This window comes from Panthera leo, chromosome A2 (assembly GCF_018350215.1).
Source record: "Panthera leo isolate Ple1 chromosome A2, P.leo_Ple1_pat1.1, whole genome shotgun sequence".
In the NCBI taxonomy this organism is placed as follows: Eukaryota; Metazoa; Chordata; class Mammalia; order Carnivora; family Felidae; genus Panthera; species Panthera leo.
This window is the reverse complement of record NC_056680.1, coordinates 106,677,452-106,688,854: the sequence shown is the minus strand read 5'-3', so window position 1 is coordinate 106,688,854 and position 11,403 is coordinate 106,677,452. Positions and strand designations below refer to the sequence as shown.

Genomic DNA, 11,403 nt, shown 5'->3' with positions numbered 1-11,403 from the left:
GAACAATGACCCATCAAGGACTGTAGTTAGCAGAAGGGTGATGGGGAGACAGGTATCAAGTTTCCTGTTGAAGGGGAAATGTATCCTGAATGGTAGTAATTGCGGTGAATCAAGCCTAATGTCTCAGCCGCAGCCACTCATACCTGCACAGTCTCCACCCTCCTCTTATAACTGGTCCAGCAGTTAAATAGCTGTAAAGCACTGTCTCTTTCTGTCTCATTCTCCCTGAGCTCCAACAGCAATAGTAGCAACAGCAGCTGTGGAAGCGGCAGCTAGAGATAGGCAGGGCTGTTGCTCGCTGCCGCGCAGATTGCCTCCTCCTTACCACACACGCGCGCGCACACACACACAGACACACACGCACTGCACGGATTCCCAACATCACCGCGTCTTGATAGAAATGAAGGACTCAGAGAGATGAAACAAGAGCATGAGTCATGGACAACAGGTATTTCAAGCTCTGACAAATCCCGTTTCCCTCGCATGCCCCTTGGTATGGCTACCAAAATAACCGTTGGCGATGCCGGGCTTAACCGGGAGCCTGGAGGTGGCCGCGCATGGGAGGGGAAGCGGGAGTGCGAGGTGGGGAAGCGGGATGCCAAAGATGACTTTCAGGCTCTGGAAAGCCACATCGTTCAGCCTCCGCTGTTTGGGAGTTGCAAATTGTCAGGGACCGGTGGGCTGCAGGCCGCCTGTGTGTTGTGGACTGGAAGTCGATGTCCATCTCTCCGACACTAGTTAGAATGGGCCGCGCGTTGTGCAAGGGGGTGGAAGTGGAGGGGAGGAAAGGCTGCGAGCGGAGTTCTTGAAGCTCCACTCCTCTGGGGGAAGCCGAGCCGAGAGGCAACCTTCTTCCCGAGCGGAGAGCGTGCGAGCTGGAAGCGATCCCGAGGGCTGGCCGGTCCAGGCGCAGGTCCTCTCCGGAAAAGCGGTTGCCCTCGCTTGGGAGATGCGCCCAGCCTTCGCCTGCATCACACTGCAGTAAGTTAAACTCGACACGGTTGGCAGTTTGAGTGCCTTCTGGGTTTGTGCTGCGGGGGGAAGGGAAGCTGAGAAGAAATGGCGAGGAAAGTTAGAAAAGCATAGCTCTGATTCTCCTTGAGATGTTAAATCCTTTGGTCTCTCCGACTCCCGTCCTAGTTACGCTATAGTTGGTGTACTTGCTCGGCTATTTGCTGAAGGCTGTGGCTTTTTGGCGAGGTATGCATAAAGCGCTCAGTCCTTTGGGATTTTAGGCAACAAAACTGGTAAATGCGTCCTACATTTCGTTACCAGCGCGTGCTCCCGAAAGTTACCAATGGATGGCAGTTTGCCTTTGCAAAAGAAAATTCGTGAAGAGGCCAACTTGCACTTACAAATGCTCAGCTAATTGCTACAAATTTATTCCAGGCTCCTTCCTAATCTGCAAAATAAAGAAGCAATCCAGCAAACAAAATGAAGGGAAGGTCTTTGATTTACTTGGTTGAGTTAAAATGTGAAGTAGGGCTCTAGATAACTGCCAGGCAACAACAGCCTAGGCGACTCTGATGATAGGATAAATATGCAAATACTCTTTAGTGGATGGAAGTGCTGGATTCCCCCAGTTTCTTACTCCGGCAAAAAGCACCTCCACTTGCTAAGCAGTCCCTTCCTTGTGATTTCAAAGTGGTGGTTTTTACACAGATGGCTTTATACTCAGAACCAAGCAGCATTGTGGTCCCTGGCAAAATAAAATGAAGGCGAAAAAACTTTTGCAAAAGTACTTCAACTGGTTGCTCAAATTACAGATAACAAACTCTTAAAAGGAGGTAAAAACAGGTCAGTGACACAGCCAGCCCATTGTAAAGCAAATGACCAAATAAATGTGAATTCAGGCAGAATACTAAAGGTCTTTTTTAGAGAGAAGCCAGGAATAATTAATCTGGAAATGTTGGTGTATTTCTAACCAGTCCCTCTTTTACACTCACCAGAATTTTATAATGAAGAGAAAAAGAAGAACCACCATGTTTCACAAAAACTATTAGACTTAGTTACAGAATCACTGGAAAAAAATTATTCTATTACTATAGTTTTCTCCAAGAAAGATTAATGAAAAAACAGAGGTTCCCCAAAACGGAATCCAGGATTTTAAGCTGGTTTGTCTCATGTGCTGTCATAAATTCTTTAGGATAAAGAGGTGTCAAAACTTATGAAACAACTATTGTGAAATGCAAAATAATTCTAAAACTCTCCATCATTAGAAAGGAGAAAATAAGGATCACTCTTATCCAGTTATTGCAGTTTTTAATTGTGTTAAACTCCTCAAATCCACCTAATCTTCATTATCTTTTTAAGAAATAAAACATATCCCGAATGTAATTTGACTTACTTCACCTACTCATCCTAAGGATCTCCATATAATGTTCTTGTCATTATGGAAATACCCAGTTAGTTACAGGTAACCTGTTCCATATACACATATTTCTTGGTGCAAAACTCTACATATGACTTTGTAAATCACTGAGTAAAATATCATCCAGAGGACATATTGTGATAGTGCATGCATGAGGGTGGTTAAAAATTTTAGACGGCAACAAAAGGGAAAAGGAAGCATCTATACAAAGACTCAAAGAATATGGTTGGAGCCAGTTTGTAAACAACTCTAGAATAGATCGTTACTTGTATCCCAAGTATTGGCTAAAGACCAGAAACATCAGGCTGAGAGCCTGAATGGAATCACTAGGAGTTGTAGTTGAATAGGGATTTGTGAGACTATCTTTAAAGATAGAAACATAGGTGGGTGGAGTTGAGTTTGGGGAATACATTTGCTTCATATTTTGATTGTCCTCATGATAAACCTCAGGTTACACCTCATGGTATGTCCGAGGTGAAGATTTTCAAAACTGTTTTTGAAATCAATTATTTTAAGGTTTAAACCATTAGTAAGTTTTGCTGGGAAAAGCGTCTGAACTAAGCATGTATCCTATGACTCATGCTTTCCTTGAACACTATTGGAAGAAGGAAGAGTTGTAGCCAGACAAGCCAAAGATAACTGCTGGTCCCCGCTAATAATGACTATGATGTTGATGTATAGGCTTGAAATGACATTAAGAATATCCTTTCCTGGATGCTTCTCCTCCTGGCTGGCCTCAGGAACAGAACTTTACTTATGCATGCATCATACTGTTGTAATATTATCTTAAGGGTAATACTTCTAGCCTAGGAGCATCTGCCTGGAGGAAGATCTAGGCAAGAATTTAAAGAAGGCTCTTCCTGTTGCTCCTTTCCCATTCATGACATTTTCTCTCTCTTTTAAAAAGCCAACACAAAAATCAGACCTCGTAAGAATCTTATGGCTTTGTTCACCCTTGGGTATTGATTGTGAAGTAGATTCAAGCTCTTAATAGTTCTTTCATTTATGGGATAACAGCTACATTTTCTCCCATTTATCAGAAACTTAATCTCAGAGTAAATAAGCAAATTGCCTAAAGCAGTATATTCAGTAACTGGTGGGCTAGGATTAATCACTTTGCCACTTTGTTTTATTTAAATGGTACTCTACCATATCCTAGTGGAATGAGCTTGTTGTTCTATCGTTGAAGAATGTTGAGAGTGCTTGAGAAATCATCAGGAGAGAACTCCCTCCTGTACCAATAACCAAGATTGGATCCACTCAGTTTAGAATCTGAATTGACCCCAAATCCAAACTTAGCAGAATCAATGATTCCAAGTGAAGTGTCCTACTATGGTTTCATGATCCATGGGAATGAAGCTGGAAATATCTTTTCCAGGAAGGAAAATGATGGAGTTAATGTAGGAGGGAAAGAAGTTGGAAAGCCCCAAAACCAAGAGGGATAAAAGGGAACTAAGGGGAGATTGGCTTATCATGGTGGGAGACTTGTATGAGAACTTGTCCAGAGACTGTGTCCTGAGGGATGTTAAAAAACAAACTCTTTGGATGGTATGTGGGGTAGATAGATAAAGCACAGATTTAAAACAATTCTTTAAGTATTTATAAGGTCTAATTATAAAAATTAGATTAGGTTTGTCTTCAGATAATGTCCTTTACACATTTTTTAAAGAGTAAAAGTGATGATTCAAAGGAAAGTGGGGGAGAAAGGCCTGCTGATGACTGAAGAGGTAAAACAGTGGTTTGGAAATCTCACTGGTTTTTGCATAAGCACTTTCTGAAAATTTGCCAGGAAATGAAAGGCCATCTTTAACTGGTGAGGATAAAAAGAAAATGGTTCATTTAGGTAAAATCTGAAGTGTTAAGGAGAATAACATGATTACTGTCGCTTGTCTTCTTAACACAGAAGACAAACACTAACAAGGAAAAAAATGAAAATGTTGTGGGCATAATGCCAAACAATATTTTAAGATTGGTCTTTCTCAGCATGCTAAATTTAAACAGCTGAAATTCTTTTTTAAGTATTATCTGAGTCAACAATTTGAAATGAAGGATTTGCCTTTTAATAGAGAATCTGTATTGCATTGGAAGTTTGAAACAGTGTCCTTGAGTCAGTTACTTCTAATTGGCAATTTGCCAATCACTACAGATCAAGCAGCACCAAAAATAATACCTTCAAAATGAGAGTAAAAATACATATGCTGCAAAAGGAAAGTTGATGAACTTTGATGGAGCTTTGCAAATACATTTACATTATTAGCCCTGATTCTTTGTTTTGTATCTTGTCACTTGTGACACTGCAAATCAAGGTTAGAAATAGAGTTCCTGTCAAGAGTTGATTTTTGGATGTGGTGCTTTGGCTCTTTTCCCCTTAGGGTTTAAAAATAATGACAGGAACACTTACTGAGTGCTTACTACATACCATTTGCTTGTATGAATATCTTGCACATTTAATCTTGACAGTGTTACTCTTGTAGGATAATCCCATTATCGTCTGCATTCCCATTTTATAAAAGAGCACAGTGAGGCACAATAGGGTTAAGTGACTTACCCACAGTTAGAAATTAATAGTTACAGAGCTGGTGTATGAACGGGAAGTCTGGTTCTACAGCCTTTGCCTTTAACCCAAAGGCTACAAGTCTACTCTTAACTCTTACTGGCTTTTTATAACCCTTAACAGTTCATGCTATTTGTTTACCTCTTTCATCTCTGCTTACACCTGTCTCTGTCTGTAATTTCTTTCTTGACACGCAGATCCTTCTGTCCTTATTCCATTAGTGTTTTACCTTAGGATACATCTTTAAGCTTCTGCTGTAGCATCATGACCTTTCAGGATTCTATTTGGATTCCACGACTGGCCTAACTGTCCTTTTCTGTTGTTCCACTGAAACTTGTGCTTACCTTTATTATTGGATATGCCACTGAGGGTTGAAATAATCTATTTTCTAAATTGAGGAAGGAAATTAAGCTTTATTTATCTTTGGAACATTAGTGCTGAGTGTTATGTCTAATACAAAAGTAAAAATCAAAAACCATTGAATTCAAAGCTCTAATTCAATTCCCTGAAGGGATAGGTAGTTCCAATTCCAGTCTTTATCCCTGCAAAGTCTAGAAAATAATGTTTCAAATGCAAGTTACCACCTCTGAGCCAGATAGTATATTTTAATTAGTTGAACTCATAATTAGTATGAAATTACTCAAAAGATATTTGCCACCCTCTGTGGTATTATATATTTAGAATATAGGAGACAATATTTTGGAAGGTGACAGATGGCATATTCCAAATTGCAATATTGAAATTTACAATGATAACTAATTTCTGGTACTAATGTATCTGGGGGTGGGGGATATTAGAATAAATGGTTCAGCAAAAATGTTTTGCCGATAGAATGAAGTTGTGAGATGGCTCTTTTAAAAAATTGTTTCTTGAACTCATTTTCTTTGAGGAAAAGTCCTGAGAAGATTTTGATTTAGTCATAGCTGATAAATATTGAGTCATATCTGTGAGCAGATGTTAGAACCTTGACTACCACTAGAGAAAAATGAAAAAAAAAAAAAAAAAAAAGATAGTAGTGGGAAAATCAGTCCCCACTCTCCCTCCCCCAAAGAAGTATTTTCAGTTTATGGGATAAGTTGTATTTTACTTATTAATGATTTGTAAATTTCTTTCATTAAGTATTAAAACAACATAATGATGTGAACTGAATGGACATTGCCTAGGGCTGTCCAAATACAGCATTTTCATTAAAAATATCGTCTTAGGTCAAATAATTCTATTTTACTCTCCAAACCACACAAATCAGTTGTCAAATAAGAGTTATAACCAGAAGAAGAACAGATGTGATGAGATGTGTGGTAGGTATTTAAGATCCCTTTGGAGTTCCATCACCAAAGTTATCTCAGGATGAGATTACCTCAGTGAAATAGCTAGACCTTCCTTTATATTTCTTTTTTCTTTACAGAGTCTTGACTTATATCATATTTTGATTATTCATGATGATGGAATTGTGGTTTAAGGTGTGGGGAAATCGACTCCATGTAAAATTTCTCGGTATGCAAAGATGCCCATTTGAATTTCATTATTTCCTTCTTAGGCACTGTGATACAGGGGTTAACACTTACTCTTTGCATTCAAATTGCATGGCCTCAAATCTTTACTATGTGGATGACCTTGAGCAAGTAACTTAAAGTCTCTGGTTTAGATTTCTCTTTGTAAAATAGGGGTAATGAAAATGATATCCACTTTATTGAATTGAATTATTGAATTAATCCTGTGTGTAAGAGGCTTAGAACAGAAGGAACATAATAAATACTCAAAAATATTAGCTATTTGTTACTTCCTATTTACTTAGGATGTTGTCTCAGGTAAAAAGTAAAGTACTGATAGCAAAGAAAATGTTCTAAATAAAATTTAAATCTGAAAACCGTTTCCATTTTAGTTTTATATTAATAAAACATTTATGAAACTCATAAAATCTATTAAATGTTATAATAAACAGCCTCTCATTAGGGTCATCTTTACTTAGTATTTTGCCCAAAAGGTTTTTATTGAATTATAGGAAAAAAATGGCAACTGGTCACAAAGATAAATTAGATAGCACATGTAAATACTGCCAGGAGAGTGGCGGGCACATAATCAACCCTTAGAAATTTTAATTCTTAGGGTGCTTGGGTGGCTCAGTTGGTTGGGCGGCTGACTCTGGATTTTGACCCAGGTCAGGATCTCATAGTTCCTGGGTTTGAATCCCACGTTGGTCTTCATGCTGATGTTATGGAGCATGTTTGGGATTCTTTCTCTCCCCTTTCTCTACCCCTCCCTAGCTCAAGTTCATATTCTCTCTCAAAATAAAGGAAGAAACTTTAAAAAATTTAAAAACAAAGAAATTGTAGTTCTCTTCCCTGTAGCTAGAACCATGGTGAGAGGCCTTTCACTTTTCTTCCTCCACCATTCTTAAAAGGCAGTCACAGCTATCATCCATTTAATATGCAAACTGATGCTGTATTTTCATCCTTATCAACTATTCTATTTGTACCTATGCAGACTGGGAAAATTTCCTCTTGTGTGAGCAAATCTATTATTACATAAATGGACTCCTTTTGAATTATATGAACTGGAAAGGAGGAAGAAATAGAGGTACTATGGAAGAGCGTTACAGGATCCTTGACCTGAAAACAGAACTTCAAACACATAAGATGAGTTTGTATTTTATTCAGTAACTTGTTTTGCTGAGGCAGAGAATGTGAGGAAATGTTTTTTCCTGGGCTTTTGACCAAGGAATCCCTTCACTGGTTCCTTCATGAAAAGAAAGAAAGACTGGGGAATTCTCGCTTGCCTGCCTTTCATAACATTGTATTTTAGGGATTGTAAGTAACACACAGCTACCTCTGGGAAATTTTAAGGTTCATATAAATAAACACTGTTACTAAAACTATTACCTTAAGAAACAGAACTACTAACACCAGGATCCTGTGTTTTATTGTATTTCATACTTTTTTTTAAGTTTATTCTTTTATTTATTTTGAGAAAGAGAGAGAGCACATGAGCAGGGGGAGGGCAGGGAATGAGGAGAGAGAGAGAGAGAGAGAGAGAGAGAGAGAGAGAATCCCAAGCAGGCTCTGCACAATCAGTGCAGAGCCTGACACGGGGTTTGAACAAATAAATTGTGAGATCATGACCTGAGCTGAAATCAATAGTTGGACATTTCACCAGCTGAACCACCCAGGTGCCCTTATTTTATTTCATTCTTTAGTCATTGATGGGCTACTCTGTCAAGCAATATGCCAGCCTCAGGGAAGGAAGAATAAAATAAGGGACAAGTTCCTACAGTACTGAAGGTACTACAGTGAAAGAGAAAGACACAAGCCAATATAATAAACAAGGAAGCAAATACATGATTTATTGTTGTTATTGTTTTATTAAGTGCTATGAAAGAAAGAGTTGAAATAGAGAAGAACAGAGGTCCAACTTACTGAGGAACAAACTGGTTTCAAGATTTATAAGAACCATTTCCACACATCTCCCCCCATTATCATTTTTGTCATGATAGAACAAGTTTCTGGTGTTGACAGTGATGAGAGGAGGATTATGCACGTGAAGTAATCCTAAAACTAAGACTGATGAACTCATGGTGAATCAGAATTTTAGAATTATTGAGCAAAACATTTTCATTCAGTCAGAAACATGACTCCCACATTGCTTTTCCCTTTACCTTTATATTACAGGATTTTTCAGCTTGTGGCAGCTTTTAAGGATTAGAAAAACGCGAGTCCTTAATGTTGCTTAGTAACTTGTATTGCCTGTCATTTTGGGCTGCACATAAACAACTTGTAACTTCCCCACACTTGTCCCAAATTACTAGAATTGAGAAAGAGCACACAAGCTGATGAGTCACTTTGCTATCCTGTTGTTCTTAATAAGAGTTCTGGTTACCAAGATGCGTGCTTTATCGTTACATAATCTTATTTGCCACCCCATATGTCAGAACTTTCTATTTGGCAAATAGAGTTTCCTTCCCTGTCACACACTGAAAACAGTATAGCATAAAAACCATTCACGGTGGGACTATTGTTGTGTTTGGGTCCCTGGTTTTCAATGTACTGTAAACTCTATCAGAAAACATATTGTGAAGGTGAAGTGGTACAGGGTTTTCACCTTCATGTGGAAATTATATTTTGGAGCCACGGATGCTTCTGTCATTTAAGTTACTTGCATAACTGCTTGCTGGTATGTTTAGTATTCAGGTAACTATATTATCTTCGTAAGAACACTTTCAAAGCAAAGCAAAAGAAAACAATGATTTCAGTGTGGCTATAATATTGCTATTCTTTATGGTTAGACAGTGTTTTCTAATTCTTAAAATTAAATTCTTTTATAAATTCTTTTATAAAAAAGAAAACAACAAGATTCTGTTAGATTTGGTGTATATATCAATAATATGGGAGTACTATACTGATCAAAATTTCTTCTCCACTATGAACTGTCAAAGCTGTATCAAAGGAATTAGCCCCTGTGCCTTACCTTTGGGGAGAATCCTAGATAAAGAGAATGTGCATAATTTCTGTTTTTTTAACATCTGTTTTGCTGATTCTAATAAGTTAAAATCCAAATCCAAACTATGTTAAGACAAAAGGGAAAATTGTTTGGGGAATGCTAGTATGTGTGTTAAAAGAAGAAAAGGGCAAGAAAGCTTTCTTTATCCAAACATTAAACAAAATTAAATAGTTTTCTATTTTAAGGACTTCTTATAGTTCATCAGATGCAAGTGTGTGTTGGAATCTCTAGAAGTGGGATTTAGTACAAATTTCCCCGACTTTATTTAATCCCAGAATCTTTTCTTTTGGGAATATCTATTAATATCTCTTTGAAAACCCCAGAGAACAATTTATTGGTCTATTGGCACTCATTTGTTCATATAAAAATTTTTGAGCATCTCTCATACATCAGAGTAGAAAGTTCTGAGAAGAAATTTATGAATAGAACCTGGTCCTGTCATTAAGTGGCTCCTAATTTGGGGGTTAGAGGAAGACACATGAATATAGAAATTATAACACCATGGTGTCTGGGCAATGATAGAAGATAGATGGGCAGGAAGTACGTAGTAGGCTATAGTATAGGTAGATGAGAGTATATAGTAGATGAGAGTAAGATAATAAGTAATTCATTATAGATAACTTAGAATTTGAGTTGGATCTTGAGAAAAAGTAGGAATTTTTTCAAAACAAGGACAAAAAAACAAAACACAAAGTTATGTCTAGAGATCGTTATTCCTTTGCTCTCATGTGGAAACCAGTACTCTTTGCACTCATCCAAGCATAACTCTTGAGTGAATAGTGGCTACATAAATTAAGAGATACGAGCAGCAAACTGGGAAAAAGATATATAAATTTGGTGATACAGATAGTACTTGATTCCTTTGAAGTAGATAAGAATCCCTGGGAAAAGAATGTAGAGTGATAAAAAGATAATTGTAGGTTTCTTGGTCAATTTTTAGAGTATATTGGAATACACAGGATATACAGAGTGAAAATGAATTGTCACACAGGAGAAGACCAATAGCAGGAATCTATGGTATTCCAAAGACTAGGGGAAAATATCCTCTAAGAAAGACAGAATAATTATCCCTGTAGATGTTGCTGGGAGGTTGAGATGAGGAATGAAAAATATCCATTGGATTTGAACACTGGGAGATCATCAGTGATTTTAGCTAAAGATGTGTTGCCATGGTGATTGGGGTGAAACCCAGGTGAAAATGTGTTAAAGAGTGAGTAGGAGCCCAGGAAATGGAGATGGAGTGACTCATTCAAAAAGTTTGTCTGTGAAGATTTGAAAAAAAGAACTGTTTTTGCACAATAATGGAAATTTGAAGGAGCTTTTCTAAGATAGGAGTTTTTGAGCATGTTTAAATATCTATGAAAAGTCCCAGTGATCAAAAATATAAAAGTGTACTCTCCTGTTCTTGGTGGGGGTCAAGTGGGTGGTCCCCACCCCTGAAATGTATTGAGGCAGAGGAAAAGGGCTCCAACCTTCTCTGTACTATGTGTTTCAGTCCACCAGTTCAAGTGCCACAACATGGGTTCCAAAAACAAATACAAAACAAAATTTAGAAAAGTAAAGCAATGTTTGATGGGTACCTAAAAATGTGAAATTGAATAGGTTTTAAGACATGGAGTATGAGTTGACTTTGACTAGCAGTTAACACATTCTATAGAGAAAGAGGGAAGGAGGGAGAGAAAGGAACAATCTGAATAGGTATATAGGCTTTGTAGTGTTAAATTGAGGATATTTTTGGTATTTAACCTTTCTTGATAGAAATCTGAACAAAGTGAAGAAAGTTTGAAGTTTTTGAACGAGGTTGGAGGAGTTACTGACTGAGGCATTTGCTAGGATCTGGGTGATATTGGAGGAAGGGGCATTTGAGTAGGTGGTCATGACTTTACAATGATGGCATTTTATGTCAGTATGTGATTCTTTTCAACAGCTGGGAAGTGTGATGTTAAAAAATATAGAGCTCATCCAAGATGTATTGTTTTATTTC

The 11,403-nt window shown here is 37.8% G+C and overlaps 1 protein-coding gene and 1 non-coding gene across 14 annotated transcripts in view; both read left to right on the top strand.

The window, feature by feature from the left end:
- The first annotated feature begins 396 nt into the window (after positions 1-396).
- Positions 397-11,403, top strand: part of DGKB (diacylglycerol kinase beta) — a 715,307-nt gene continuing 704,300 nt past the window's right edge. For all 13 annotated transcript variants that reach the window (XM_042919264.1, XM_042919230.1, XM_042919249.1 and 10 more), the window contains exon 1: positions 397-448. The gene's annotated coding sequence lies outside the window, so the exon portion shown is untranslated. The remainder of the gene's footprint in view (positions 449-11,403) is intronic.
- On the top strand, positions 10,815-10,941 carry LOC122214684. The gene has a single exon (XR_006200058.1). It is a non-coding gene; the product is annotated as a small nucleolar RNA SNORA57 (small nucleolar RNA).